The sequence below is a fragment of the Miniopterus natalensis genome, chromosome 8 (assembly GCF_054644295.1).
Source record: "Miniopterus natalensis isolate mMinNat1 chromosome 8, mMinNat1.hap1, whole genome shotgun sequence".
Taxonomy (NCBI): domain Eukaryota; kingdom Metazoa; phylum Chordata; class Mammalia; order Chiroptera; family Miniopteridae; genus Miniopterus; species Miniopterus natalensis.
The window spans coordinates 76,426,651-76,452,283 of record NC_142088.1 but is presented as its reverse complement, the minus strand read 5'-3'; the positions used below and the strand labels follow the sequence as shown (position 1 = coordinate 76,452,283).

The 25,633-nt window shown below is 51.5% G+C and overlaps 1 protein-coding gene across 1 annotated transcript in view; it reads right to left on the bottom strand.

Moving 5' to 3' along the window:
• GLI2 (GLI family zinc finger 2) overlaps positions 1-25,633 on the bottom strand; it is a 237,076-nt gene that overhangs the window by 118,640 nt on the left and 92,803 nt on the right. The window lies entirely within an intron of this gene.

Genomic DNA, 25,633 nt, shown 5'->3' with positions numbered 1-25,633 from the left:
TGAAATCATTTGAACTGGTCCTGCCAAGGCAACTGCAGGCCGGACTTGGAATTCAATAAATCTAGGAGCTTTTTACATAGCTAATTTTTAAGTTGATAATTTTGTGTGGCTCTCAAATAATGTTATAATATTCAAATGGCCCTTGGCAGAAAAAAGGTTCCCCACCCCTGCTCTAGACTGTTAAAATCCCCTCACTCACCCGGCTGGGTGGAGACTGCCCAGCACAGGCACCAGCAAAGCAGTGCCGAGTAAGACAGTGTGCGCCTCCCTAAAGACCTGAGGACGCGCGAGCTGGAGCCCGCAGCCGGGCACCGGCCCTTGGCCCAGGCACCTGCGTACTAAGTGTTCGAGCTGGACCCATCGCAGCTGCAAAAAGCTTCTGGTCCCCGCAGCTCCTGCCAGTTCACCCCACAGGAGCAGCAGACCGGCAGATGCTGCTCAGCACACAGGTAAGGACACAGGAGTGCCTGAAATCCCACAGCCAGCTGGGTGGCAGCACAGACCCAGGACTCCTGGGAACTCCCAGAAAGTGAGCACTGCCTTGTCCCTAGCTCCCTGCACAAGGCCCGGCACACAGCGCAGCACTGGCAGAGAGGCAGGTAAATTATGTCCTTCTGTTAGGAGGAATCCCCTACATAGGCGTTTGTTCATTCCACAAACATTTAGTAAATGCCTTTGAGGCCAGAGCTCCCCCGAGTTCATTCCAGGTCACCTCTGAGGCCTCCTGCATGGACATCTGCTCGCTCCCTGACTTCCCTTCGTCTGGAGTCCTGGGCTCGGGGGCCTGGCTTCCCCCTGTTCACTCCCCAAGGCGGAGGTGAGCCGGAGACTCTGAACAGGAGGGAACAGGGAAGAGCAGCCACAGCCAACTCCCCAAGCACTGCAGCTCAGGGCTGAGATCATTCGGCCACTGGGCCACCTCCCCTGTGCCATCTCACAGCAGGTCACTAGAGCCTTGCCTGCGCAAGAAGGGCACCTTTTCTCACTTGTTTACTTCAGGGAGAGAGAGGGAGAAAAGACTTGCACATGGGCCACGCCATGCCTCCTGTGGGGGCCGCGAGTCTCCATGTCCTCCTCTCCAACTCGGGTGGCTCACCCCTCAGATGTATAATGAATCAGGCACTTGCACATTAATAAAAAATGACAAGCGATCATCTCATTGAAACTCGCCGAGCTGCTGGGACCTGCAGACACAGCCCTTGCCTGGCTCTGCAACTCTTCTGTTCCGTGGTAATAAGTCTGTGGGGTGGACAGGCCAGCCAGTGAGCATCTTGGTTCTTACCGGGCAGGCAGGCAAGTCGCCTTTCCAGGGTGGGCAATGTAGGGATCGCAGGCTATGCCTTTTTCAACTGTGAAAAAGGTTATGCCTTTTTCATCTCTATTAACAAAGGGGCAGAGCCCAGCAGGCCCAGGTTCCCCACAGTCAGTGAGGCAGAAGAGTGTCATGGGGTGTGAGAGCTAATCCTCCCACAGCATTAGAAATCCACTGTGTCCACATCTCCAAGGGGCCCAAGACCTGGCCAGACTTGGACACTGAACAACATAACTACCTGTTTGTCTTAAAAAGCAAGTAAGTGAGCAAAAGGACATGACAGGAGCCTGGATGTCTACAGGGTGGCTGGTCACAGCCCTGGGCCTGGCACTGGGACCCCTTTCCCAGTTTCTTGCACCAAAAGCTGAATAACAGGGGGACCAGGCCCCCAGCAAGGGAAACATCCCAGAGGGCACCTCTGCAAAGCCTCCCAGGCTTCTCCTGAGGCCTGACAGTACATTTCGTGTTTTATACTCACTTCAGCGATCGCTACATGAGTCCTACGTCCACTGTGGTGTTTTACAGGCAGCGTTGGAGCCTGGAAACAGGAACTGAGGGACACAGGCAGGCTGGGACACAGGCATTCAGGCTACGCCACTCAGGCTGTGCGGCCTCAGGGACATCAGAACCCTCAGACTCCTAGTTTGCACAATGGGTGATAAAGCCTCCTGTGAATCTCAAGCTTCAGCTCATCACCCATTAGCTGTTGTTGCACAATAAATGGCAGCTACTATATAGGGGGCACTGGTCTTGGCGCTCCAGGATTTTAAGAGCCCAGTAATCCAGCACACAGCCTTGGTCTCCATCATTTACTTCAGTTACACCACTGCCACTGCACACTCCTGCCTGTGGACCCTGCATCGGGACATAAGGGATCAGCTTGGATTTTCGTGGACAGGCCTGGAGGTAGGGACCTTAACCCCTGCAGGACTGGAAGTGGAGTAATTTGCCTGGGGCCTTAAGCAACTGGGTGATGGAGCCTGATTCCTTTCTCATCCCCACATGTCTGGCACCTGTGCTGCCCTCCACTGCTCTAAAGCCCTTGCTGGCTCCCTGTTGACAATGGAACAGGCCAGTTTCCATGGGGAGCCCTGCCAGCACTCGCCTCTTCCACAGGACCTTCCCCAGGACAGCTGGTCGCGCCAGGCTCTCACACATTTCTGCCCACCGGGACAGCTGCTGAAACGTCTACCCTGGGTCCCTCCACATTCACCCCTGACCGTTTATCCTTCGAGCCGGCCCCTTTTCCAGAGTGCCTCCTGACCACTCCAGGTCACAGCGACTGCTGCTGAGTTCCGCTCCCAGAATCCCGACCGTGGGCCTCATCTGAGGGGAGGCTCCGGCTTCTATAAAGGATGCTGAGCACAGGCAGCTCTGGGGCCTGGGCAGGGGGCTCAAGTGAATCACAAGCACCACAATGAGGTGGAGCAAAGACGATGGGCCTCACTGTGCAGTGAAAGGGCCCAGGTTAGGCAAGGGGGTGCAAGAAGCGCCAACGCTCCCTATAGCTCTTGGCACTGGGACTAGAGCCATGCCCCAGGGTATGGTGTGGAGCTGAATAAGACAGAAATCCCTGGCTGCCAGCTGACGGCTCAGCCTCACTCTCAACTACAGATCAGGAGATGAGTGTGGACACCGAGATGGTCCTTTACCACCGCCTCCTGTCTGGAGGGCCTTCATAAGACTGACCAAGCCTCCCTGGTCCACCTGGACAACCCTCCACATGGCAGCTGGGGGGCGAGCGTGCCTGCCTGGCTGCTGCAACGGCCTCTGGGAGCAGACAGGCTGGGGCGGGGTCTGCAGTTCTGTATGTGCTTCAGTACTGTTTGCACATGTTCTAAAAAGTATGTGTAACTTTTTAATAACAAGAAAGGGGGATAATCTATGGGGTTGTCGTGAGGCTTAGCTGCCTCATTCATCACTCATTCATTCATCCAGCACAGCTTCCTGGCTCTGGTTTCAGGAAACAGCCCCTTCCTACGAGAGCGGAAGGGCCAGATTTAGGTGCCAACGACATTCCAAGACAAAGGAAGGATGGAGTAGAGAGCAAAGAGCTCTGGACTCGCAGGCAGGAGGCTTGGGCTTCTGCTTTGGGAACCAACTCAGTGTATGACCTCAGGGTGACCCCTGACCCCTTGGGGCCTGAGTGGCCTCACCTATAAAAAGGAAAAAGGCTCCTCCCATCTCTGAAGCTGCCAGATGTTTGGGGGACGTAGGGGTGGGGTCCCAGAAAATACCAAGTAACTTGGGAGGCCCAGCCTCAGGCAATCCCCTTCAGAAGACTGACAAGAACCTCCGTGATGAAGCTATTAGCCGGGATGTCCCGAGGCGGAGGCGACGCCCCACTCTGCTGCGCCCGGCAAACCTGGCTCAAGCCTGAGCCTGGCGCAGAGGCCCAGCCGGGACACGCTCGCTCCAGCCCTGCCCAGGCCGGGAACACACAGGAGACAACCCATTGCAAAACCTGTGCCTCGGGGTGGAGTCTGCCCTACATTAAGAAACACTTTCCAAATGAGATAATTATTTAATAGGTAATAAATGGAGTTGGGGAGGGGGCAGAGGGAATTCAGATGATTAAGTGCCTGTGGCCCCTGGCGCTGTGTGCCTTCCCCAGAGCTGCTTCTCCCGCCCTTGCCTCTTCATGTCTTCTCACTCCCCGCTTGCCGCCACCACTTCCCAGGTATTGTGAACCAACCCACTGTCCACTGGGCTACATAGAGGGCCCCAGTCAAAGGGCCCACAGCAAGGCGCTAGGCTGACCCAGGGCCATCCTGCTTGTCCCCCTGCAGCTCAGCAGCTTCTCTCTGCCCGTCCCCCAGGACTACAGGGCCCAAGAGAAGTGCAGAGGGATGTGACCAGACAAGGGTGGAGCCGAGAGAGTGCAGTGGGCAGAAAAGTCAGAGTGCACTGTTCACTGCCAATGCTGTTCCTGGCCCAGGAGTTCTGTATCCTCAGAAAGCTCCTGGCTCTGCCCATTCCTACTCCACAGGGTGCAGAATGGGGGTGTCGGAGGAGGCCGTGAGCAGTCTCCGAATCTGTGGACATGGTGTGGTGGGGGAAGCATCACGCACCAACCACGTGCCAGGGACCACGTGCAGTGCTTGCGTGCACATCAAATTGCACAGGTTTGTTTATATCTTGTTTCTTGACAAATAAGGACACTGAACCTCAAGGAAGTTAAGCGACTTATCCAAGGTCATCAGCCCCAGGACTCAATCCTACTCCTGCCTGGCTCCAAAATTTGGGTTCTTTCTACAGCACCAAGCTCTGTACCGACAACTGCTCTCCTCACCCGCCCGAAGCACTTGGCAGGTGCTCACCAATGTGAACTCCCTTCTCACCTCAACTATTCTATACAGATGTGTCAGTCCCAATCTCAACCCACCAAAGATGCTCTGAGCTACTCCTCCAAGGAGAACTCTAAGAGGCGCAAGAGATTAGAGGCAACAAGACTGAGTGAAGGACCTAACAGTCACTGAGTGGGTCACAAAGAGAAACAAATAGGAGCATAAGAAAATGGAGAGAAGGGTTTCCAAGAGCCAAGGGTCATGATCAGGTTATGAGTGCAAAAAGAAATCAGAAAATGGTGAGGAGGTGGTTGATCTACTGGGGGCTACACTTAGAAGGTGGGACCTGATAGAAATGGCTAGAACATAGTAGGTGATCAATAAAAAAATGTGTTGGATAGATGGGTGAATTGATGGGTGCGTGAATGGACGGGAGGCTGGGTGGGTGGGTGGTTGAGTGGATAGTTGAATGGGTGAGTGGATGAATGTGTGGGTGGATGGATGGATGGGTGGATGGGTGGAAGCTCTAGAGTCACGGCGTTTCCTCTTTTCTCTGTCTCTAACTCTCATCCTTACCTCACTCTCCCTTTCCTCTCTCTCACAACCATTAGGCTCAGATCTCCCGGATCTTTTGCAGGTGCCCACAGAGCACCGTCAGTGGCTTCAAGGACTAAGATTCACAGGCCTGCACATCTTGGAGTATATCATGAAGTCATCCACTATCGTCAGACAAACACAGCCAAAAGGCATGGAAGATGAGCTTTTCCCCTCAGCCTTCCCCTATCCCATCTTCAGCGAAGCTCCAGCTCACACCCTTATTACCTCTGCCTGCCCAGGCAGCTTCCACCTTAATATAAATCAAAGGGCCCCTGGGCTCATTTCAGCTCAAAACAGCTTATTCCTTCTGGGCCTGAAAACAAGCCAAGTCCGCCAACGGTCCAAGTTACCCATCAGGGGCCTGTCTGAATATTTATCCCCATTCCAGCCACACGAGGCTTCTTCTGATGCCCCTGAGAAATGCAGAGAAGGCCAACAGAAGCAGCCTGAGAAAACACTGGTGTCTGCACAATAGTGGGAGAGTAGGGGACAGGCAGGTATAATAGCACAGGGCTCAGGAATGCAGTAGCCCGGAGCTCAGAGGGTCCGGGGGATTCTTGGTCTGTGGGAATATCCTGTGGGAAACGGGGCCAGTTCCCCCACACAGTGACCAGGCCAAGGACAGGAGAAACCCGGAGGAAGGGAATGAGGCACCTGATCATCCAAATCTCTCCCCATGCCACCTTACTCCCCAAGGACCACCCTGCTTACTGGACCAGGAACAGCCTTCTAGAGCCTGCCACACATGGCTGCCCAAATCCAGCGGGAAGAGGCTGACAGGCACAACAGTGGGTAATGAGTGGGTGGCAGTTACGGCTCTGACTCCAGGAGGCAGCCACCGGGGCTGGCATTAGAATCTATCTGAGGTAGGCATCCCCATGCCCTCAAACACTTATGGGCAGTATCACGAGGAGCCCCAAGGGACAAAGGGAGCAGAAAGGTGAGGAGGGTGTTCATGGAGCTTCTCAGACTAAAGTGGCAGAAAACAAGCTGGACAGGAGGCAGGGAATGCTCGGGCTGGAGTGGAGTCAACAGCCCCGGGCTGAACTTAGGTGGCAGCATCGCTCAAGTAAGCCGCCGCCCCGAGCCTCAATTTCCCCCTCTATAAAATGGAAACTAGCACAATACCTTGCAATTATCAAGAGGACCTGAGATAGTGCAGGTCAAAGTAGGTGTTGCACGAATGGTGGCAGATCCTGTTTTGAATAATGGACCTGGCTTTCTTAATGAGCTTAACAGAATGTGCATGCCTTAAGCAGAGGTGAGGCAGTCTAGCTCGGGATGAGGGCAGAGGTCTGGGGTCCGACGGCCAGTGCTGGAAGCCTGGCGCCACCACTCACTGCTGTGTGACCAGGGCAGTCACACAACCTCTCTGGTCTCCATTTCTTCAGCTGTCCAATGAGGACCATGAGACTATTTTCTAGGGCTGTGGGGAGGATTAAATAAACAAATGCACGTAAAACAGAGCAGTGCTTGGAATCAGAGATGCCAGCTCACAGCACTGTCGTGTCAGCCTGTCTGGGAGGCCCTGCCCCTGCTCAGCATGCTGCCTCTGGGAAAATCCCTGTGAGAACCCTACACTTTGGGGACTGGTTCCAAACCCTAAGAATATCCTTAGTGATGGGAAAAAAGTGGCATCTTGAGGGTGCCTTTCACCACCCCCCACACCCCCCATTCTGTAAATCTGGGCACCCTGAGAGAGGGCCCTCACCTGGGACATGTGCTGATGACCTGGCTGGACAGGCAGCTTAGGTAAAAAGTGAGCGTAACTGTGACCAGTTTCCTCGGGCAGCTGGCTCACTGGCTTTGGGGATAAGGCTGAGGGTGAGAGCCACCATGGCAGAGCAGCTGGAAGCCGCCGCGGGGGCAGCTTGGAGCGCAGGGCCCTCAGGAGCTCCCGGGGACCAGCTCCCTCACCACTCATTCCTGTGGGACCTCCCTGATCGCTGTGAACTGTTTGTCTACATGAGTGTGTGTATCTGCTGAGCTTCATATTTTCCTCTCCTGATGTGCTGTTTTCAAAAATTCCGGATTAGTAAACCTCTCCTGTGAGGGAGTCTGGTTCATTCTCGACGGCCCGAGGAGAGCCTGCTCCAGATGGACCCTGAGCCTCGCTCCTCCCAGCCCCTCAGTTCCCAAGTGACCAGCATCAGGCCAAGCCGGAGTATCCAAGTGTGGTCCCACCCGCTGTGTCAGCGTCACTGGGACTCTCAGACTTTTAGCCCCATTCCAGGCCCTCCTCCCACCCCCAACCGCTAAGCAAACAGCAGGCACTCAAAAAGGCAATTCTGGCAGACACACCTTCCCAGCCCCTTCTCGTCCTCAGATGCATCCCAGCATTACACATGGAAAAAGTCAGAACATACACAGTGGAGACCAGGCAAATGCAGGGACGTGAAAAATGACCCAGTGCAGCTGCAGCCCCTCAGGATCCCAGGGCCACTAAGGGCCCGTGGTTTCACCTGTCACAGGCTGTGGGGAGGAGACATCCCCACATTCAGGGATGGCAATGACTAAGAACAGCACTCCTGGGGACCCCTCTGAAGCGAGACTCTGTGGCAAATATGACGCATCCTCCATCCTTCTGAGGAGGCCCAGAAGAAGCTGGCAGGCAGGTCTTCCTGGAGATGGAACCCGAGGGGAGCTGGAAAGATGAGGAAATTCCTACAGGCCTGCAAGGACACTGGCCCGTGCCTGCGCCATCATACCTGCTGTCCTCTTAGCCTTTCAGGGTTTGGCAAACTCCTTTTTAACCTGAGACTCAGCTGGGGCTCCACCTCCTCCAGGAAGTCTTCCTGGCCTCCAGGCTCCGCCCCTGCTGAGCTGCCCTTTGGCTCTCTCTGCTCTCATCTTCCTACACTGTAACTGTCTCCACATCTGACTAGTTTGTTTATACCAGACTGTGAGCAATTTGAGGGCAGAGATCTGTCTTATTCCCCACTGTATCCCCTGGTACACAACAGACACTCAATAAATGCTGGTTGAATGAAGGAGTAGTTAGAAATATGCTCAGGAGCAGCCACAGGCCACCATGGACAGGACATGCCTGTGTATCTTCACTGTCACAGCGGAGCTGTCCCCCTCACCACCACCACCATGCAACTGCAGCCCCAGACCCCAGGCGGCGCCAGCCATGCCTGTGACCATGCCACTCAGCACCCCTCACAGGTGCGGGGAAGGAAGGATCACAGCAAGTGGCCCAGGAGGGGCCCCAACTCTTGGGGCAGTGTGGAAAGGGGCTCAGCACACATGTGCAGAGAGCATCTCCTCTCCCTCCTGATTTCAACCACTTGGAGAAGCAAAAGGGAAACTTTTATTGGAAGATGTAGAAAACATGACAATGCCACCTTAAGACTTTTCCTTGACAGACAAAGGCCGAGTGACTCAATACGCTGTCAAACACGAGCCCAAACAGTCAGCAAGCACAGCTCCGCAGTTCATGGCAGCCCTCCCGGCCTCGCCTGCCTAGGACCTGAGCCAGCTACAGCGGGGTTTTCTACCCAGACCCGATGGTGGAACGGAGTCACAACATTTCTTCTCCATCTTTTCTCAGAACTCCTCACCCCTCCCAAACCTTCCCTCCTCCCTTCCCCGCCCCTCCCCAGGCCTCATCCCTGCAGGTAAGATGGAGGTTCATTTTCTGAACTCAGAGCTCCTGTTTCCATCCTGGATCAAACACCCTGATCTTCGCAGCCCCGGGTCTCCACACCCGTGCCTTCTTGATCCTCCTGAAAGTCACCTGGCCATCCTTTCGGCCTTGGCTTAGCCCATACCTCCTCCCAGGAAAGCCACAGCTGTGACATGTTATCAAATGTGCCTGAACACCCCCCACAGGCCAGCTGGTGCTGGCTCCTCAACCACCTTGCAAGAAAGGTGCCATCTCACCCCTCTTGAGTGATCACAAGTGGGGTGCAGAGAGGGTCAGGGACTTGCAGTTTTCCCAAGGACAGACAGAGAGGAGGAGGCCAGGCCGGGCATAGCACACAGGGCACAGTGGGCGCTGGCTGGCTGTTCTGTGGCATGGCAAAGGCCCTGCTGTCCTGCTGAGTGAGGCAAATGGTCTGCTTCGTGCCATAAAAGGTCACCTCCTCAATGGAACATCTGTATTTCAAGCCAAAGGAATGAAGCTGTAATGGTGGAGTTCCAGGCTTCAGCCCCAAATGGGCTGGGAAGGCAGGAGAAGCGTTTGCAGGAGAAGCTGCTTCTGCTGTCTGTATTTACCTGTGGCCCTGCCTCTGGAACCCTGGACCGGCTCCCAGCGCCATCCCTCAGAAAAGCACTCATCCCTCAGTCCTGCGTTGACTTCCCTGGCCCCCACAAGGCATGTTACCCGACATGGGGTGCCAGCAGGAGACCTGGCTCCCATTGGGCTTGAGTGGCAGCTCAGGGCGGAGGTGGGGGGCAGGATGGGGTTTTAGCACTTCTTCTGGGCTGAAGTGGCCCCAGCCAGGCCCAGCACAGAGCTGGCCCTACCCGTGGGGCCTGGGAGGAGGCTCCTTGCACAGGAAAGGGCTCGCGTGGCTGTCTCTGCTTTCCCTCCGTCTGGGTGAGCAGGGACGGCTCCACACACTCCGCCCTGTCCTTCTCCGTCAGGTCCCCTGCAGGAACCCAAGCCTGGGGTTTGCCATGGAGAGCCCTCCACGCAGGAGAACACTATCCAGGCTCCTGGGAGATGGGGCTCAAATCTCAGAGCTGTCAACACTCCCCGGGGCCCTCTGGCTCTGGGTCTGGGGCTTCTCCCCCTCAGCGTGGAGTTCTGGGTACTGGGCCCCCACCAACCTCTCCCAGCCTTAGCTAACTCTTGAACTGACCAGTGTGTCTCGTGATGTGATGTCCCCCACCCTGAGGAGCCTGCCCTCCCGCTGGACATCCCCAAAAGCCTCTGCTCAGCTTTGCCCATCCTCAGCAAGTTCAGGGTAAACCCTCATCCTAAGGCTTGCTCCATCACAGCTCTCTGCCCTCAAGTGTCACCCTTCAGAGAGGCCTTCCTGACACCCAGTGGGGAGAGGGTCCCGTCACTCGCCCATGCCCCACCTTGTTTACTTCCTTCCCGGCAGCCCTCCCTGAAACTGTCTCATGGACGTTCCTTGTAGATGTCTGTGTCCCCCCTCGGGTGAGCACAGGAGCTCCTTGGCAGCAGGGGCCGCTGCCCACTGCCCTGTCGGCAGTCGCTGCCCTCCTCTAGGCTCGGGGACGGTACTAGGACATCCACATGGGCCTCTCACTCCACCTCCCCTCAAGCTTAGTTCAGCACAAGATAGACCCCCCTGGGCAGGGACCAGGTCAAACCCATCTGTAGTCCTCCCAGGACCGTCTAGAGAGCCTCCACCCTGTAAGAGCTTCCTGGGCCAGGCTGCAGTGTGGAGGAGCCCAGCACAGAAAGCACAGTGACAGTGCTCACCCAGTGCAAGGGCCACGACTGTCCCATGGCTCTGATCTCACCTGGGCCCACTGGCTGTACTTCTGCATTTTTATTTTCCAAAAAAGTAAAACCAAACAGAGCAAGCTAAGAGCACTGAAAATTCCTCCCTGGGAGGTCCCCCCGCCCAGCCCAGCCCAGCCTTGCGGGCCTTCGTCACAGGCTCAAGTCAGCTCTTCCACAGCCGTCCTGGGCTTCCCAAGCCTATCCCGACAATTCCCATGGCCAACTGCAGCCCGTTCACATTGTTTCATTTTAATTTTCATGACTCTTTTTTTGGCTTCTTGGAAAAAAATCTAAGCAATTCTGCATATAATTTTTAAAAAATCACACAGATGAGCTCATAATGAAAAGCAACAGTCCCCTCCTTGTGCTCTGGAGGCAACTACTTTTAACTTTTTAAAACTTCTACTCTTAGTTCCTCTCACGGATGTCTGATCTATATAAGGAATACATTAAAACATCATGATTTGATTCTTTAATCGCATGAGCTCAATGTTTCTGACTTATCAGTTAGTTATATGGAAGACAGCTCAATTCACTGGAGCCTCCCCGCCACACACAGGGTTGTGGGTGAGGCCACAGCTTCATCTGGGGTAGTGATGACCAGCCTTGGGGTGTCCCCAGTGTAGAGTCCCTGCTGCCGCCTCTGCCCAGCGCCCCAGCCCCGGGCCTCATGGCGCATCGCACTGACTCAGGAGGTGGCCGCAGTCTGGGCCCCACCACCATTCCCCCTCTGGCGGTCTCCCTGCTGGGGTCCCAGCTCCTCCCTCCCTGCATCTACTCCTTTACTGTGCATCACACGACCCTTAAGTAACTGTCTAGGAAAGATCCGGGGGGGGGGGGGGGGGTGCTTTGAGCCCTTCCTGCACGCCTGGGAAAGTCCCTCAGCCCTGAGTGACAGTTAGTTGGGGTGAGAGGCTGCTGGTTCCCTCACACCTGCCAGGGCAGCCACTGCCCCGCAGAGGCTGCTGCTGGACAGGGCTGATCCTCCCGCCCTGGCGGTCCACCTGGGCTTGTTTTGTTTATTTCCTATTCTCTAGAAATTTTTAGGAGTGTTTCTTATTTTTGGTTATCTGAAATTTCCCAGGCACAATTAAATTGGATTTTTTTAAGTGCTAGGCACAGTGAGGGTTCTGTTAATGTAAGGATTGTCGTCCTAACAAGGGCAATTTTCTTGTATTAATTTTTGTATAATTTTCTCTGACCTGTTTTCAGTTTCAGTTTCTGGAACTTCCATTGACTGTACAATCGCCTGCACTGATATTCTAGCTTTCTCACTTTCCTCTCTTACTTCTCTTTGCTTTTTACCCTTTTTTCCATGGTCTCCACGAGTCACCTTCTGTCCTAATCAATTTTTATTTCTACCATCATATTTTTAATAAAGCTGCTTTTTATTTTCTGAGTATTCTTATTTCATAGCATCCTGTTCTTGCTTTATGGATGTAGTGTGTTCATGAGCTTTCTGAGGATACCAACGAGAGGGCTGTTTTTCTGTTTATATTGTCACCTCTTCTTGAATTCTGTTTCTTCTGGGACTTCACCTCGCCCATTGTCCATGCTGACACCGCTCTTCCACGTAGCTGGTTTATTTAGATGTCAGTTAAACCCTGGAATCTATCATATGTAAAGATTAGAGGATGGAAGCCTGTCTGGAAGTTCTGCATAGCTGGGTGGGGATTGTCCAGTGAAAGCTTTAGCTATTCCCACTGGGGGTTCCCTAAATGCCAGACTGCGTGACGCTCAGCTCTGGGGCCCAACACACACACACGGTCTGTCCCAACTACCCAAGAAAGTCAGTGAGGTTTCTCTGCAGAAGAATCCAATTATCACCATCAACACTACTGGCAGAAAAGGTAAACGCCTGGTCCCCATCACTCTCCACAGGGGAGTCAAGAGGAAGAGAGGGGTCAACCGTCATTGAACCTTTTTTAAACTGTCACAAAATATACAGCACATGAAATTTACCATTTTAACCACTTTTCAGTATACAGTTCAGAAATATTAAGCACCCTCACATTCTTGAAAGACCATCACCACCATCCACCTGCAGGACAGCCTCCAGCTTCCTGAGCTGAACTTCGCACCCTTTAAACTGTCACCATCCCGCACCCTCCCCACTTCCCAGCCCCTGCAGCCACCATGCTGCTTTCTGTTTCTGTGAATCTGACTATTTGGGGTAACTCGTATAAGGGCAATGACGCAGTATTTGTCTTTTTGTGACAGACTTACTGCGCCACTGAGCACAATGTCCTCAAGGCTCATCCATGTTGCAGAAATTCCTTCTTTTTTAGGGCTGAATAATATTCCATTGTATGGACAAACATTTTGCTTGACTATCTGTTGTGCATTTACTCTTTTTTCCCCCGCATCGGGCACAGCTTAGGCATAATGTCACCACATTGATCAGAAGGGTCCATCTACCCTTAAAGTAACTTAGAGTAACCCCTGACCAAGACCAGCCCTGTCACTGCCACTCAGACGGAGGTGTGCTTCTCAGGTCTTCGGAGACAGTGCCTCAGCCCCTCTGGGCCCCTTCCCTCTCTCACAGTGAACATGTCCACCTGTGGGCTCCTTGACCTCTTCACAAAGGTCGACCCAAGGCCCACGTCTCGTTCCCCAGTCCTCAGGTCATCAGTGTGGGTGGCCTTGACAGAGGACCAGTCACTTTTGGTGGAAATGCAGAACTGCCCCCATGTTTAGCAGAAAAGGCAAAGTAGCCAAGAGACTTCTTTCCCCTTCAGCTCTTCCCTCCCCCAAGCTCCCTTCCTGGTAGATCCGTCTGCAAAAGTAGCCAAGAAAGGAATGAACTATGAAACACAGACCTAACTTCTCTTCTCTCTCCTGAATACCCTGCCTCCCCCCAGAGTAAAATGAAAGGCTGGGGGGAGAGGGTCAACTCAGACCAGAATCAGGGCTCAGGCCACCCTGCTGCTCTTTGCTGTGTGACTGTCGCTGATCTGGACACCGTCTCCTGTCTGATGAGACAGGGTGAGGCTGTGTAACTCTAGACATTCTGGAATTCTTATGTTGGAGCCCCAGTCCCAGCTGGCCACACCACAGGCCCGGGCCAAACATCTCTTCCCAGGGCTGTCCCACCAGGCAGCTCCACGCGTCAGGGGCTGGAGCTAAGGAAAGCTTTCCACCGAGTTCCGAGGCAAGGGAGCCAACGCCCTGCTCAGGTGTGGCCTGCATCGTCTGCCTGACACGCTGTGTCGGATGCAGCCTGGATTATTCATGCCTCCCCTCTTCCCCCACCTTCGAGGGGGCCGCCCCTGGAGGCTCCTTAAGAGCTGCTCTGAGCACTGCCCCCATCTAAGCGCCTCCCATTAATAAAAGGTAAACAAGAAGCGAGGTGTGGGGACAGCAACATCTGCTATACCCCCCTCCATGGGTCTCTCCCTTTCTGGGCTTTAGAGCCACATGTGGTAAAGGAGGGGAGCTGGTGGGGACTCAGCTGCCTTCTGAGCCTCCAGGCTGGGCCCTGGCCCCAGCTGGATCAAATCAACTCCCTGGCTCCAAACAGGACCCCCCACCCCTGCCCCCCACGCAGCAGAGGCAGGAGCATCTGAGGACCAGAATCTCCTGCTCATGGGGCAGGGCTCGGCGGCTTTCAACACTGACATGCCTGTTAGCAACCGCACCGTCATCAACTTCCCAATCAACTTCCCCGTTTCTAGGCTGAGCAGGCCCAGAAACACATGTCACCTCCTTTCCATGGCTGGAGCCTCAGGCAGAGCCCCGCTGCCCGGTGCTCGGGTGCCCCCTCTCCTCTTTGGCCCGGTCCCCTTCCGCCCGGTCCTCAGGCAGAGACCTGGGTGCAGGGGTTGCTGGGAGGCGGCATCTCCCACAGCAGCGTCATGACTCTCAGGGGCACTGTGGCCTCTGCAGGCCTCCTTCTCCATAAAACATAGTAACATTTCTATTTTACAAATGTCTTGGTTTAAAGATGAATACAATCCAGGCTTCTCATTTTAAAAAACTCAAAAACTAGAACATTTCTGTGGGTCCCTAACAGCACTGTGAGCCCTCAGCACAGTGACCACTGGGCCTAAGGGAAACCATCCCTGACCAGCCTGTCCCAGGGTAGTCAACTCATCGTGGTTTGTCCAGAACTGTCCCAAAAATGCCCTTAGTCCTGGGCAAACCAGGACAGTCAGTCACCCTCTCTGCCCTTCCATTTCAGGCCCAGGGCTCCCCAGAAGCATGGACAAGCAGTGCAGTGTAACCATCCCCACCCAAACCTGGAGACTCAACAGAAGCAGGATGGGCCCCAGCCGTGGGCCAGGACTCTGCGGGGAGCTGCAGAGAAACAGCTGAACCTGCTCTGTTCCAAGGCACTGACCCATGGGTCAGGGCTGGGAATGGGTACTGCTGGAGCACTGGCTCCGAGCAAGGCCTGGACGAGAGACGTGGTCCATGTCTCTCCTCTGAAACCACACACTCCTCCACCTGCCCAGCAACTCTGAAATGCAGTTATGGACATGCCTTGGTGTGATCTCCTTGGAGAGGTGCTGGCTCCCAGGGACCCTGAAGAGCAAGTACAGTACTACCACCCAGAATGTACTCTGCCCGCGCCACACATCCCAGGGGCCAGAGGCCCAGCAGCGGTGAAGAGCCCCTTGGAAAGCAATGTCTTGAACAATAGATGCCAAGGCCTCTCCCAGACCCAGCCAGTCATGGCTGAGGCCTGCAAAGGTTTTCAGAGAAACTCTTCTGAGCAACTCTGTGGAACAGCCAGGAACAGAGCCCAGAACCCAGCCTCTCCTTGCCGATGGCCGCGGCATGGAGGGTCCAGAGCCCAGGGCCAGTTTGGCTCTGTCCAAAGATCCAGAGAAATGGCTCAGATGAGGGGCTTTCAGGAGGGCGGAGGGAGGCCAGCCCACGGCAAGACAGGTGCCTACCCACTGAAAAGCATCTAAGCTGTGCACACTCTGGAATGACAGCACCCAGGCAGGGCTGGTCTGTGCTGGGCCCCCACCAAGGACATCCCCAGCTGACCCAGGGAATGGCAGAGTCGCCCAGTGACACTCACTCTGGAATCACGCAGGCCTAGATTCCTGCTCTGTCTTTCACCGGCTACGTGACCTAAGATAATAGTGCTAAGCTTGGTTTTCCCGTCTGTAAAGTGGAAAGGCTGCTGTAGGAATGAAATGGGTTAATCTGTGTAATATGTAGCCTGGTGCCTGGCAATTAGGAAGCTTCAGCAACACTACATCTCATACCATTATATGGATCCTGGCACAGTGCCTGGAACCTAATGAATAATGATTGTTTACTAAACCACCACAACCCTGGCATCCCTGCAGGTATCACCCATCCCGTGCTCCGATTTAGGAACTAAAGATCCCAGGGTCCAATCAATGCCCTGAGTTCATTAGTGGTGGAACAGGCCAAGTCAGCACAAGAAGCCACCAGAGCTCGCAACTGCTGTGCAGTTTCCTTTCCAGCTCTCCCAGGGAGCGCTCCTCCCGTCCCTGGGCCACCCAGGGCTGGGTGGGGTGTCTGAGGACGAGACAGGCGGCGGAGCCCGGCCAGCTGGCAGCTGCAGTGTGCGAGCACCGGCGGAGGGCCGGGCCAGCCTGGGAGCCCTGGGCCTCAGCTGAGCAGGGAACGCACGCGCAGGGGCCGGATTTATCTGGCTGCTTGAGCGAAATGCTGCCTCCCAGTACAGCAGACCGTCCCGTGGGACAACCAAAAGGCAGGTATTGGGAATAGTGAAGACTCCCGCTGCCTGCACTTCCAAAGCAGCTCTTTCTCCCAGTGTTTCTCACCACTCCTCCTGCCAGGCTATGCAGAGGGCAGCTGCTGGTGGAGAACAGCAGGGGGGCCAACATGCTCCTCACCAGGGACCACCCGGAAACTCACAGGTGAAGGTGCCCTTCACGACACTGTGTGGGCCAAGGATGCGCCAAGCGTTGTCCCTACCTGGTTGGCTCCTGAAGGTTTAGGGGTAGCTAAGATGGGGTGCCCCAGAGAGTAAGTGCCTCTTGAAGCACAGATTATAGCACAAAATTAACTCAACCATTTTGTCTTGGTGACCAAAAACACAACCTCAAACTACAACCTCCAGGAAAGAGAATATTCATTTCCTTTCTAACTAAACTGAGAACATTTTGGAGTTCGGAGGAACCTCTGAGGAATCACAGTCAACCTTCCCATTTTACAGATGGGGAAAGTGAGGCTCAGCACAATAAAGCTGCTCCCAGCTACACAATCAGAGGTAGGTCTGCCTCCCCAGTGAGTGCCCCCCCATTGCACTTGGTAGGGCAGGATCTGGGCAGAGGGTGGCGGCCCATCATGGAGACAGAGGAAATGGGGTTTGCATCCAAGCAGGGCTGGAGCCACCAGTTTTGTGGATTCAGTCTAATGTCATTTGCCAATTAGAGCAGGGGTAGCAAACACCAGCTTGAGGGCCAAATACCCCTGAGTTTAAGGCACACAGCCCTGCTGGATCACTCACTGTCTGCGCACTTTCACGCTCACCAGCAGAGGTGAACGGTTGTGAGGGAGACCGTGTGCATGGGCTGACTGAGGGCTCACCCTGCCAGGCGTGGTTCAGGCTCCTCTGTGGCACCAGATAGGACCCCAGCCCCCATGTCACAGAGGGGGAAAGAGGCCCAGCAGGAAGTCACACTGCAGGCTCCCACAGAGCCAGGCTCCAGGTCCCTCTGACACCCCCTCAGATGGAGAGCAAGGAGCTGCAGCCTCACAGCCGTCCTGTTGCTTCACTGTGCTGACCCTAACTGGGGTGGGGCACTCATTTCCCTTTTCAAAATGTTCCCCCAGAAAAAAACAGAGAAGCTAACGTCCTTAAACAAAACCTCTGACGCCCTGTTTGGAATTATTTCTATTGACAGCAAGATATGGTCTAAGCACAGCTGTAAGTAAAGACAGATCCCAGTCACACCCTGCCACCTGGCCTTCAGGTTGTCCCGATACCATGGTTCCGAGCCTGCCCAGGGAGCCATGGATAAGAGCTCAGCGCTCCACAGCAGAGCCCGAAGCCTGCGTGTGAATCCTGGTGTGGGACCCTGGGAAGGTGCATCACCGCCTGAGCCACTGGTGTCTGTCTATAAAGTAGGGGTGATGACAGGGTTGTTGGGAGGAGTAGAGGAGAGCATCCCAGAAAAGCGCAGAGAGGACTAGGCTGGCCCGGAACATAAGCTCAATACATGCTGTCACTCGCTGTCACCATATCCTGAAATAGAAGAACGAAAGCCAGGCCTCTATTTAAAGGCATGTGTCATGCATGCAGAGCTTATAACAAAAAGTCTTAAATGAGGTCAGAAATGAACTGAATACCAAATGTGATGCTCACGTTAAACCTCTGCCATCATACACACACACACACACACACACACACACACACACACACACACACACACATATGCACATAATCTTTAATTTGGTGAGCCAACTTTTATACCATGGCGAATGATTCCTCAACTAGATCTCTGCCTAGCCCACTAAAAAGTCTCAGTGAGAAAGCTCTCCTGCAATGTATTCATTTAAAACATGATTTGAAGACCCTGCATTGAATAATACTGACAAACTATTTCCTACGCCTTCTACCAACTACTTTCTTCCCGCTGTAAGTGTTTTCATTCACTCGTTCAGAACCATACCTTGCATGTCTGGGCACGAAGGTCGTAGGAAAATTCCTCTAACTGCAGGGTCGGCCCACAGGCCGCCCAGGAGGCGGAGCCAGCCCGCCCCAAGCCAGACAGCCTTGACCCCTGCATGGGTTATTACTTCAGGAGTGAGGATGCCCTAAGCTGCATTCTGCACCCTACAAACACGCTCTCAGTAACAGGCACAAGCTGAGTTCTTGCAGCATTGTTTGAAAACAGCAGAAGATTGGCAATCTAAATATCTTCCAGAGGGGGGCTCGTTACATGAATTACAGTTCCCCCATATAATGGAATATCAAACAGCCATAAAAACAGATGAAGAGGCGCTTCAGGCCTCATATGGACCAATTTCCAAGATACATTGTCAAACCAAAATAGCAAGATGCCAACGATTGCATTAAAAAACATATATGTGAGTGTGTGTAAATTTATAGGTAGACCCACATATATAAATATTCACAAATATATGTATTATTTAAGTGTATACATCTAGAATACCTTGCAAAGGCTGTGAGAGACACTGGTTGCCTCCAGGGAGCGAAACAGTTGGCTGGCTGGGAAACAGGGTTGAGAGGTAGTTGTGTATTTTTTACTTTTGTAACTAGTGATTTTTGAATCATGAAAGTTACACTATTTAAAATAGTAAAATAAATGAAAACTTAACAAAAAAGCCAAATGCCTCCAACTCCCAGATAAAAGGGTGAACTGAAGCTGAACTGAAGCAAGGGAGAGGGGGCTACATTTATCTTTCCCAGGTCCCACCAGCAGGGGCACCACCGCACGCACGCGTGCGCGCACACACACACACACACACACACGCACGCATGCACGCACACGCGCACACACACCAGAGCTCCCTCCCTAGGGCCTGGAGACCCAGCTGGTCCCTGTTAGCCTGCTCGCCGCACCCTCCTCCGCTCCAGGCTCTGGCAACAGCCTTGAACTCACACCACCCGGCATGGCCCGGAGGCTAGTCAGCTCTTCTCCGGATCCCAAGCAAACCAAAGGTAACGAAGGAAGTGCTCTAAACAGTGCCTAGAACAGCGCCTGGCACACAGCAGACGCTCATGAACAGTTTGAATAAATAAAGACACGGGAAATTCGGGAGGTAACAATCAAAAGTCAGCCCTCCCCACTAAGGTCACCCATAGCGCCCGAGCCCAGTGCTGGGAAATCTCTGTCACCAAGCTGTCAGTTTACAGAGCAGGGTGCGCTCGCAAGGACGACTGGGCAAGGAGGAGGCGGAACGAGACTAACCGGGCCCTTCCCCCTCCACCAGGCCCAGTCACAACCCCAAGCCTTGGCCTTGTGCAGAGTGTAGGAGCCTTGGTCCCGATCCAAGAAGGCTTGCGACTTAGCCAGTGGATTTGGGAATAAGACAGATGCCAAGAATTTCCTCCCCTGAAAACCGGCCACTTCATGGGTCTTTTGCCTGGAGTGGATGGTAATTATAGCTCTTTCCCAAAATATGGGTTTCTTTCCCCATCCACCTCACTTTCTACCTTTAATTTTGCATATGAAGAGCAACAACACGGTGACTTGACAAGGTAAACTAAAAACTCTCCAGCTCAATAAATAGACTGACTATCTAGATGCACATTTGAGCTGGCAGGAAAAGCAAGACCATCCGGGGGCACCCAGAGGAAACCTGGAGACCAAAGCAGCTCGGGTGAGACCCTGGGTAGGCCTCTCGCTGTAACCCCGGGATCCTGGTTCAGTGACCATGCAGGGAGAGGGTGGAAGACCTGGGGCCTATAGGAGGTGAGAAGTGAGCACTGAGACCCCCACGTGTGGTCGAGACCACTGGAGGGTTACAGGCTGGACACCCTTCAATGCCCACCTGCACAGGGACGCAACAAAACCCCTGGGCGCTTACACTTCTGGCTGGGAAACGAGTGCAGGATTTTTAGAAGTCACCTCTGAGTATCTGTAATCACCTGCCTGCCTTCTCACGGGAGATCCAGTTGATCCCACATCTGTGTTACTTGGAGGAACCTGGCAGAGTCATGGAAAATCGCTTTGGAGGGAGAGAGCCTCAGCTCGGGCCACACAGATTTCCACAGGTAAGTCTCTATTCACAGCCCCTCAGTACAAAACATGTACACACACACCCATGACCAAGAGTGGGCAGACACCATAAAGAACACGCCACGCCAGCCGAAGAGAAGCTGAGAGAAGGTGTAACAGAAAAGATAACAAGGGCGGTGAGGACACAGTGTAAAGAGGGCCGCAGAGACATAGAGGAGAGAGTGAGAAAGTTCCAGAAGGAGAGACGGGAGAAAATAGGGGCAAAGGCATAATTTGAAGAGATAATGAATGAAACTTTTCAAAACTGAGGGAAAGCTAAGATTTTAAAAATAATAAAATAACTATGTATCAGAACCGTGGAGCCTAAGCGAGAGCGGGAGAGGGCGGAGGGAAAGTCAACTGTCGGTGCCCAACTCAGGGAAGTAGGATCATCACACGGGGTGAACCCAGAGGGGGACTAGGATCTGGGGTGCAAGAAGCGGCCGGTGAGGTGGGAAATAAAGAAACAAGCAGGATCAAGCAACAAGCCTCTGTAAAGACCAATCAAAACCCCCCAAAAGCACAAACATCATTAGGAATAAGAGGGGCGCAGCTACAAACACTGCCCGCAGATTTTATAATGCGAGAAACGGACACATTCCTAGACAGAGAGACTGATAGACCCTGAGACAACTCAAAAAGAAACAGAAAGTTGGAATTACCTCCAACCGTTAAAAACAAACAAACATGGCTCTAGCAAACAGCACCAAGCTGCGGTTTCGCAGTCTGGGTTTCCAAACCCTGGAGTAATGGGTGATCCTTAACATACACAAATATTTGAGGACAATCCTTAACATATATTTGACACGTGCAAATGTGAACATATACAAATATCTACAAATATGTTCACATATACAGATATCTTAAGATAATCCTTTGCATATACAAATATTTGCATACTGAGAGAGGAATATTCCTTAGCACACGTCATGTGACTAATCTGGTGGATACTTTAACTAAATAAGAATAGGAAGAGTAAATTTTAGGAGAATCTCATTGCTAAACATGGATGCAAATGTTTTAATGAAAATATTATCAATTAAATCCAACAATGTAAACTCAAGTGGGTTTAATCCAACAATCAATGGTGTGACAATAATAGAAATGTATTAATATAAAAATCACACCAATAACAGGGAAAAAAAAAAAGTTTATGACTGTCTCAGTGTTTGGAGAAAAGCACTGATAAAATTCAACATTCATCACAATTAGGGAGCCTTAACAAAATAGGAACAAAAAGGAAATTTTAAACCTGCTATAGGAAACCACTAAACGTTATTCTTATAATAGTACTTCAGAAATATTCCCAAGTCAGGAACAAGGAAAGGATGCCCACTCACCAGATTCTGAACACTATTAAAATTAATTCCACCTAGTTCTTTTTACTTTTTAAAACATGGCTACCGAAAATTTTTACATTAAACATGCTGTTCACATCAGTGAATGAGTGCTTGTGCCATGGGGCAGTGCTACTCTAGACAGCATGAAAGAGGCAAAGAGGAAAGAAAATAGAGGAATTGGAAAAGAAAGAAAACTCCCGTAATTTATAAATGACACGACTCAAAAGCATATCTATAAAAATATATGGATACATGTAATCAGACAGCAAGACCCTGCTGGAGACAGGATTGACATATAAAATGCAACTTCATTCCTAGACACCAGCAATAAAGAATTAGAAACTGTGATTTTCAGGGTATAGCTTTACCATTTACAACAGCAACAAAACTGCAGGGTACTCAGGAAAGTGTTTAACAAAAAATATGTAAGAGCTTTATGATGCAAACTATGTAACTCAAAAGATACGATAAAAGCATTAAGTAAAGACCAGGACCATAGGTGAAGAAAATCCAGTGTAACGAAGATGGCAACCTTCCCCAAAGTAATCAATTCAATTCAATTCAATTCCAATCAAATCAATTCACTGCCAACCAAAATCCCAACAGGAATTTTCATGAAATCTAAAAAAAAAAGTTGATCCTAAAATTCTCAAGGTAGGACTACAATCAAAGTAGAGCAAAGACAATGTGAAAGGAACAAATGAGGGGATGTGCCCTGTGAAATATTACACTTAACAGAAAGTGATATAACTCAGTGTGTGGCGCCCACGGAGAAACTAATGGGCCAGTGAACAGAGTAGACAGGCCAGAAACAGGCCTACATGTATATGAGGAAAATTGACAAGTGACATTTTGGTATTTAAAAAATAATTTAAAAATTAAGAAATGGAGTAACTGCTACAAGGACAATTGATTATCAACATAGATAAAAGAAATTGATCCCTATGCCATGTCAATGACAAAACAATTTGAGCTAGATTAAAAAACTGTATGTAAAATTACAATTGTACAACTTTTGGAAAAAATGTAGGAAAATGTCCCAAGATAGGAAGGATCTCTTACACAAGATACGAATACATGACAGAAAGGGAAAGGATGATACACTTGATTATGTCAAAATGTACAACTTCTGTCCCAATAAGCCATGCCATCAACAAAGACAATGGCCAACCAAAGAGTGGGAGAAATTATTTATAACACATCTAAATAATAAGTTATTAGTATCTCTTAAAATAAGGTGGAGGAAGGGAACACCAAATAGAAAGCTGAGTAAAGGAGATAAACAGGTCAATGTGGGGGAAGAAACCAAAATGTCCAGTCCACAAATGAGGGGGTACAAATTAAAACAAGATCACTCACACTTATTAGATGGCCAAAAACCAAAGTCTAACAAGATAAATCATTGTTTGAAAAGTGGGGGGTAAATATGTTTGGCCACATGGAGAGCAATTTGGGAGCAGTATCCAGTAAAGCTGAAAATGTAGGTGCCCCACAACCCAGGACTCCTGCTCATGCGGATGATCAGGCCTTTGGTGATCCATGAGGCAGAGAAATACATTTTACGTCGCAGCGCAGTGCACATGTGCATGAGCACACACACTCTCTCACACACACATTCACAGACGGTCACACAAACTCAGACACACACACACACACACACACACACACAGAGGTACAACTTTACTGCTTGCAAAGCACTGTGACACTTTGTTTCATCTTTTTGAACGCTGTTTTGCCACCCCACAATTGATTTCATAACCCCCACTCTGAGGAACTCCTTGCACACATACACAAAGAGACATGTTCCACCCATAGCAACAACGTTTACAATCATAAAAAATTGTAAACCACCTAAATAACCTCAGCAGGAAAATAGGTAAATTATTCATCCACTGAGTACTCAGAGCTTTCAATGAGCAAATCAGAGCTTCTGGAAGCTACATGGATACCTCTCAAAAACATAGTATTATGTGCAAGAAAAGCTATCTATATGCACAGTAAGAAATACGCCGTATGTGGATTATGTACATATAGAGTAAAAATATGAAAACATGCCTGAAGAGAATAAACACGAAGGTTTCTGGACCAAGGTTACCTGGGGTGGAGGGGGAGTGGGGGCAGGTACTGGAGTCACAGAGGGGCAGATAGGGGTCTGAAGTGGTCACCGGTCCTCGGCCTACCCCAGCAGGGACTGCTTTATCACTGGCACTGTTTACAATCGCCAGGACATGGTTTTTAGACCATTTGATGTTTGTTTCTGAATTCTCTACGCTGTGCATTCCCTACTGTCCCCACTCAGGGCCAACCAGCCCCCACCTGGATAGGTCACTCATTGAAAACAAGACAGGAAATGGCAAGCTGCGTGCAGGTATGTGTATGGCTACATTTTTTGTGTCCGTCTATCATCTATCTATCTATCTATCTATCTATCTATCTATCTATCTATCTATCTATCTATCATCTATCTGTCTGTCTGTCTGTCTGTCTACCTATCTATCTACATGTCTGTCTCTTCCAAAGACCACACAAGCCAGTATGAGGTACTTTCAGTGTCCCATTACACATAAAGTCAAAACAGTCTGGAACCTGAGCCCTGGGCGGGTGGCTCAGGTGACTGAGCGTCATCCCCTGCACCAAAAGGTTTCAGGTTCGATCCCCACATGCAGGAAGCAACCGACTGATGTTTCTATCTCACATCGATGTTTTTCTCTGTCTCTTCTTCTCTCTCTAAAATAAATAAATGTATCCTCGGATAAGAATTGAAAAAAATAAATGAATGAAATAAAATTGATTGACATTAAAAAACACACAACAGTTTGGAGCCTGTCTGGCTGGGGCCTGGGAGGCCTTGGATGACACCTCCAAGTTGAGCCAGGCCCAACTGAAGAGTCATCTTTGCATTGCAACAATTCTGAAGTCAGTATTTCTCTAAGAACACAGCTGACCAACTCCAACCACGCCTCACATTGGTTGGAATCAGCTCCTGGGAAGCTCTGGGAGATTTGGCCTTGGCTTGGCTTTCCTGCCTTATTTTCCTTGTCTGATAAATGGGCACAATAACGTCTCTCCATCTCAAAGGCACGGAGTAGATCAAATGGACAACACACCTGAAAGGGAGAAAGGGACGGCATGGAGCAGCCCGGCGTGTGGCTGCTGTTGGCCAGTGGGGCTTCAGGCTCGCCCAGAGGAGGGTGTGTCTACTCTGGGGATGTGCCAACACCTACTGAGGAGGCACAAGTGGCTCCAGGTCTCCTTTAACCTTAGAGGAACCCTGCAAGGGCAGTGTCATTATCCTCATTACAGATAGAAACTTGCTCTAGTCACCTTCCCAGGGTCACCAGCTGAAATGTCTCACAGCTCCCACTGAAGCCAGCCTTCCAATGCCGACTTCAGGCGGCACTCTTTCCTTCTGCTAGAGCTACCTGTAGCGAAAAGACAACCGTCACCCACTCCTGCCATCCCCAGATCCTGCCCCCCAGCATTTGCTAATCACCTTCCCTTCCGCAGACAGATTGTTTCTCATTGGTGTGGTGTGTTCATCAGAAACCATAGTCACGCTATCAAAGTTATAATGTTTGTTGCAGAAAGTCTGCCTGGTCTCAACTGCACCCAGTGCCACTGCAGCTGCTGGAAAACCAGCTGAAAACCTACGTAGATTTCACCAAAAACACCCAGGACACAAGGCCCCTGAATGGCCCACGTGAAGATGGCACAGCCAAGTCCTTCCTCACACATGGTCTCTCAGCCCCGGAACCAGGACGATGCCAAGAAAATGCCAAGCGCATAATCCCCTACAGAAAACTGGGGATGACTTGCACAACCGGTGGCAGTGACTGACTGACTGTCAAGGGACAGGGTTACCAGGAACAGCTTGCAAAGGAGGCCAGGGAAAAGCCTGTGAGCAAAGGTATCCGCAGGGACCTGAACCCCATCTCACAGCTCCTGATCATTTGTAGTAACTCTATTTTCTTTTGTAT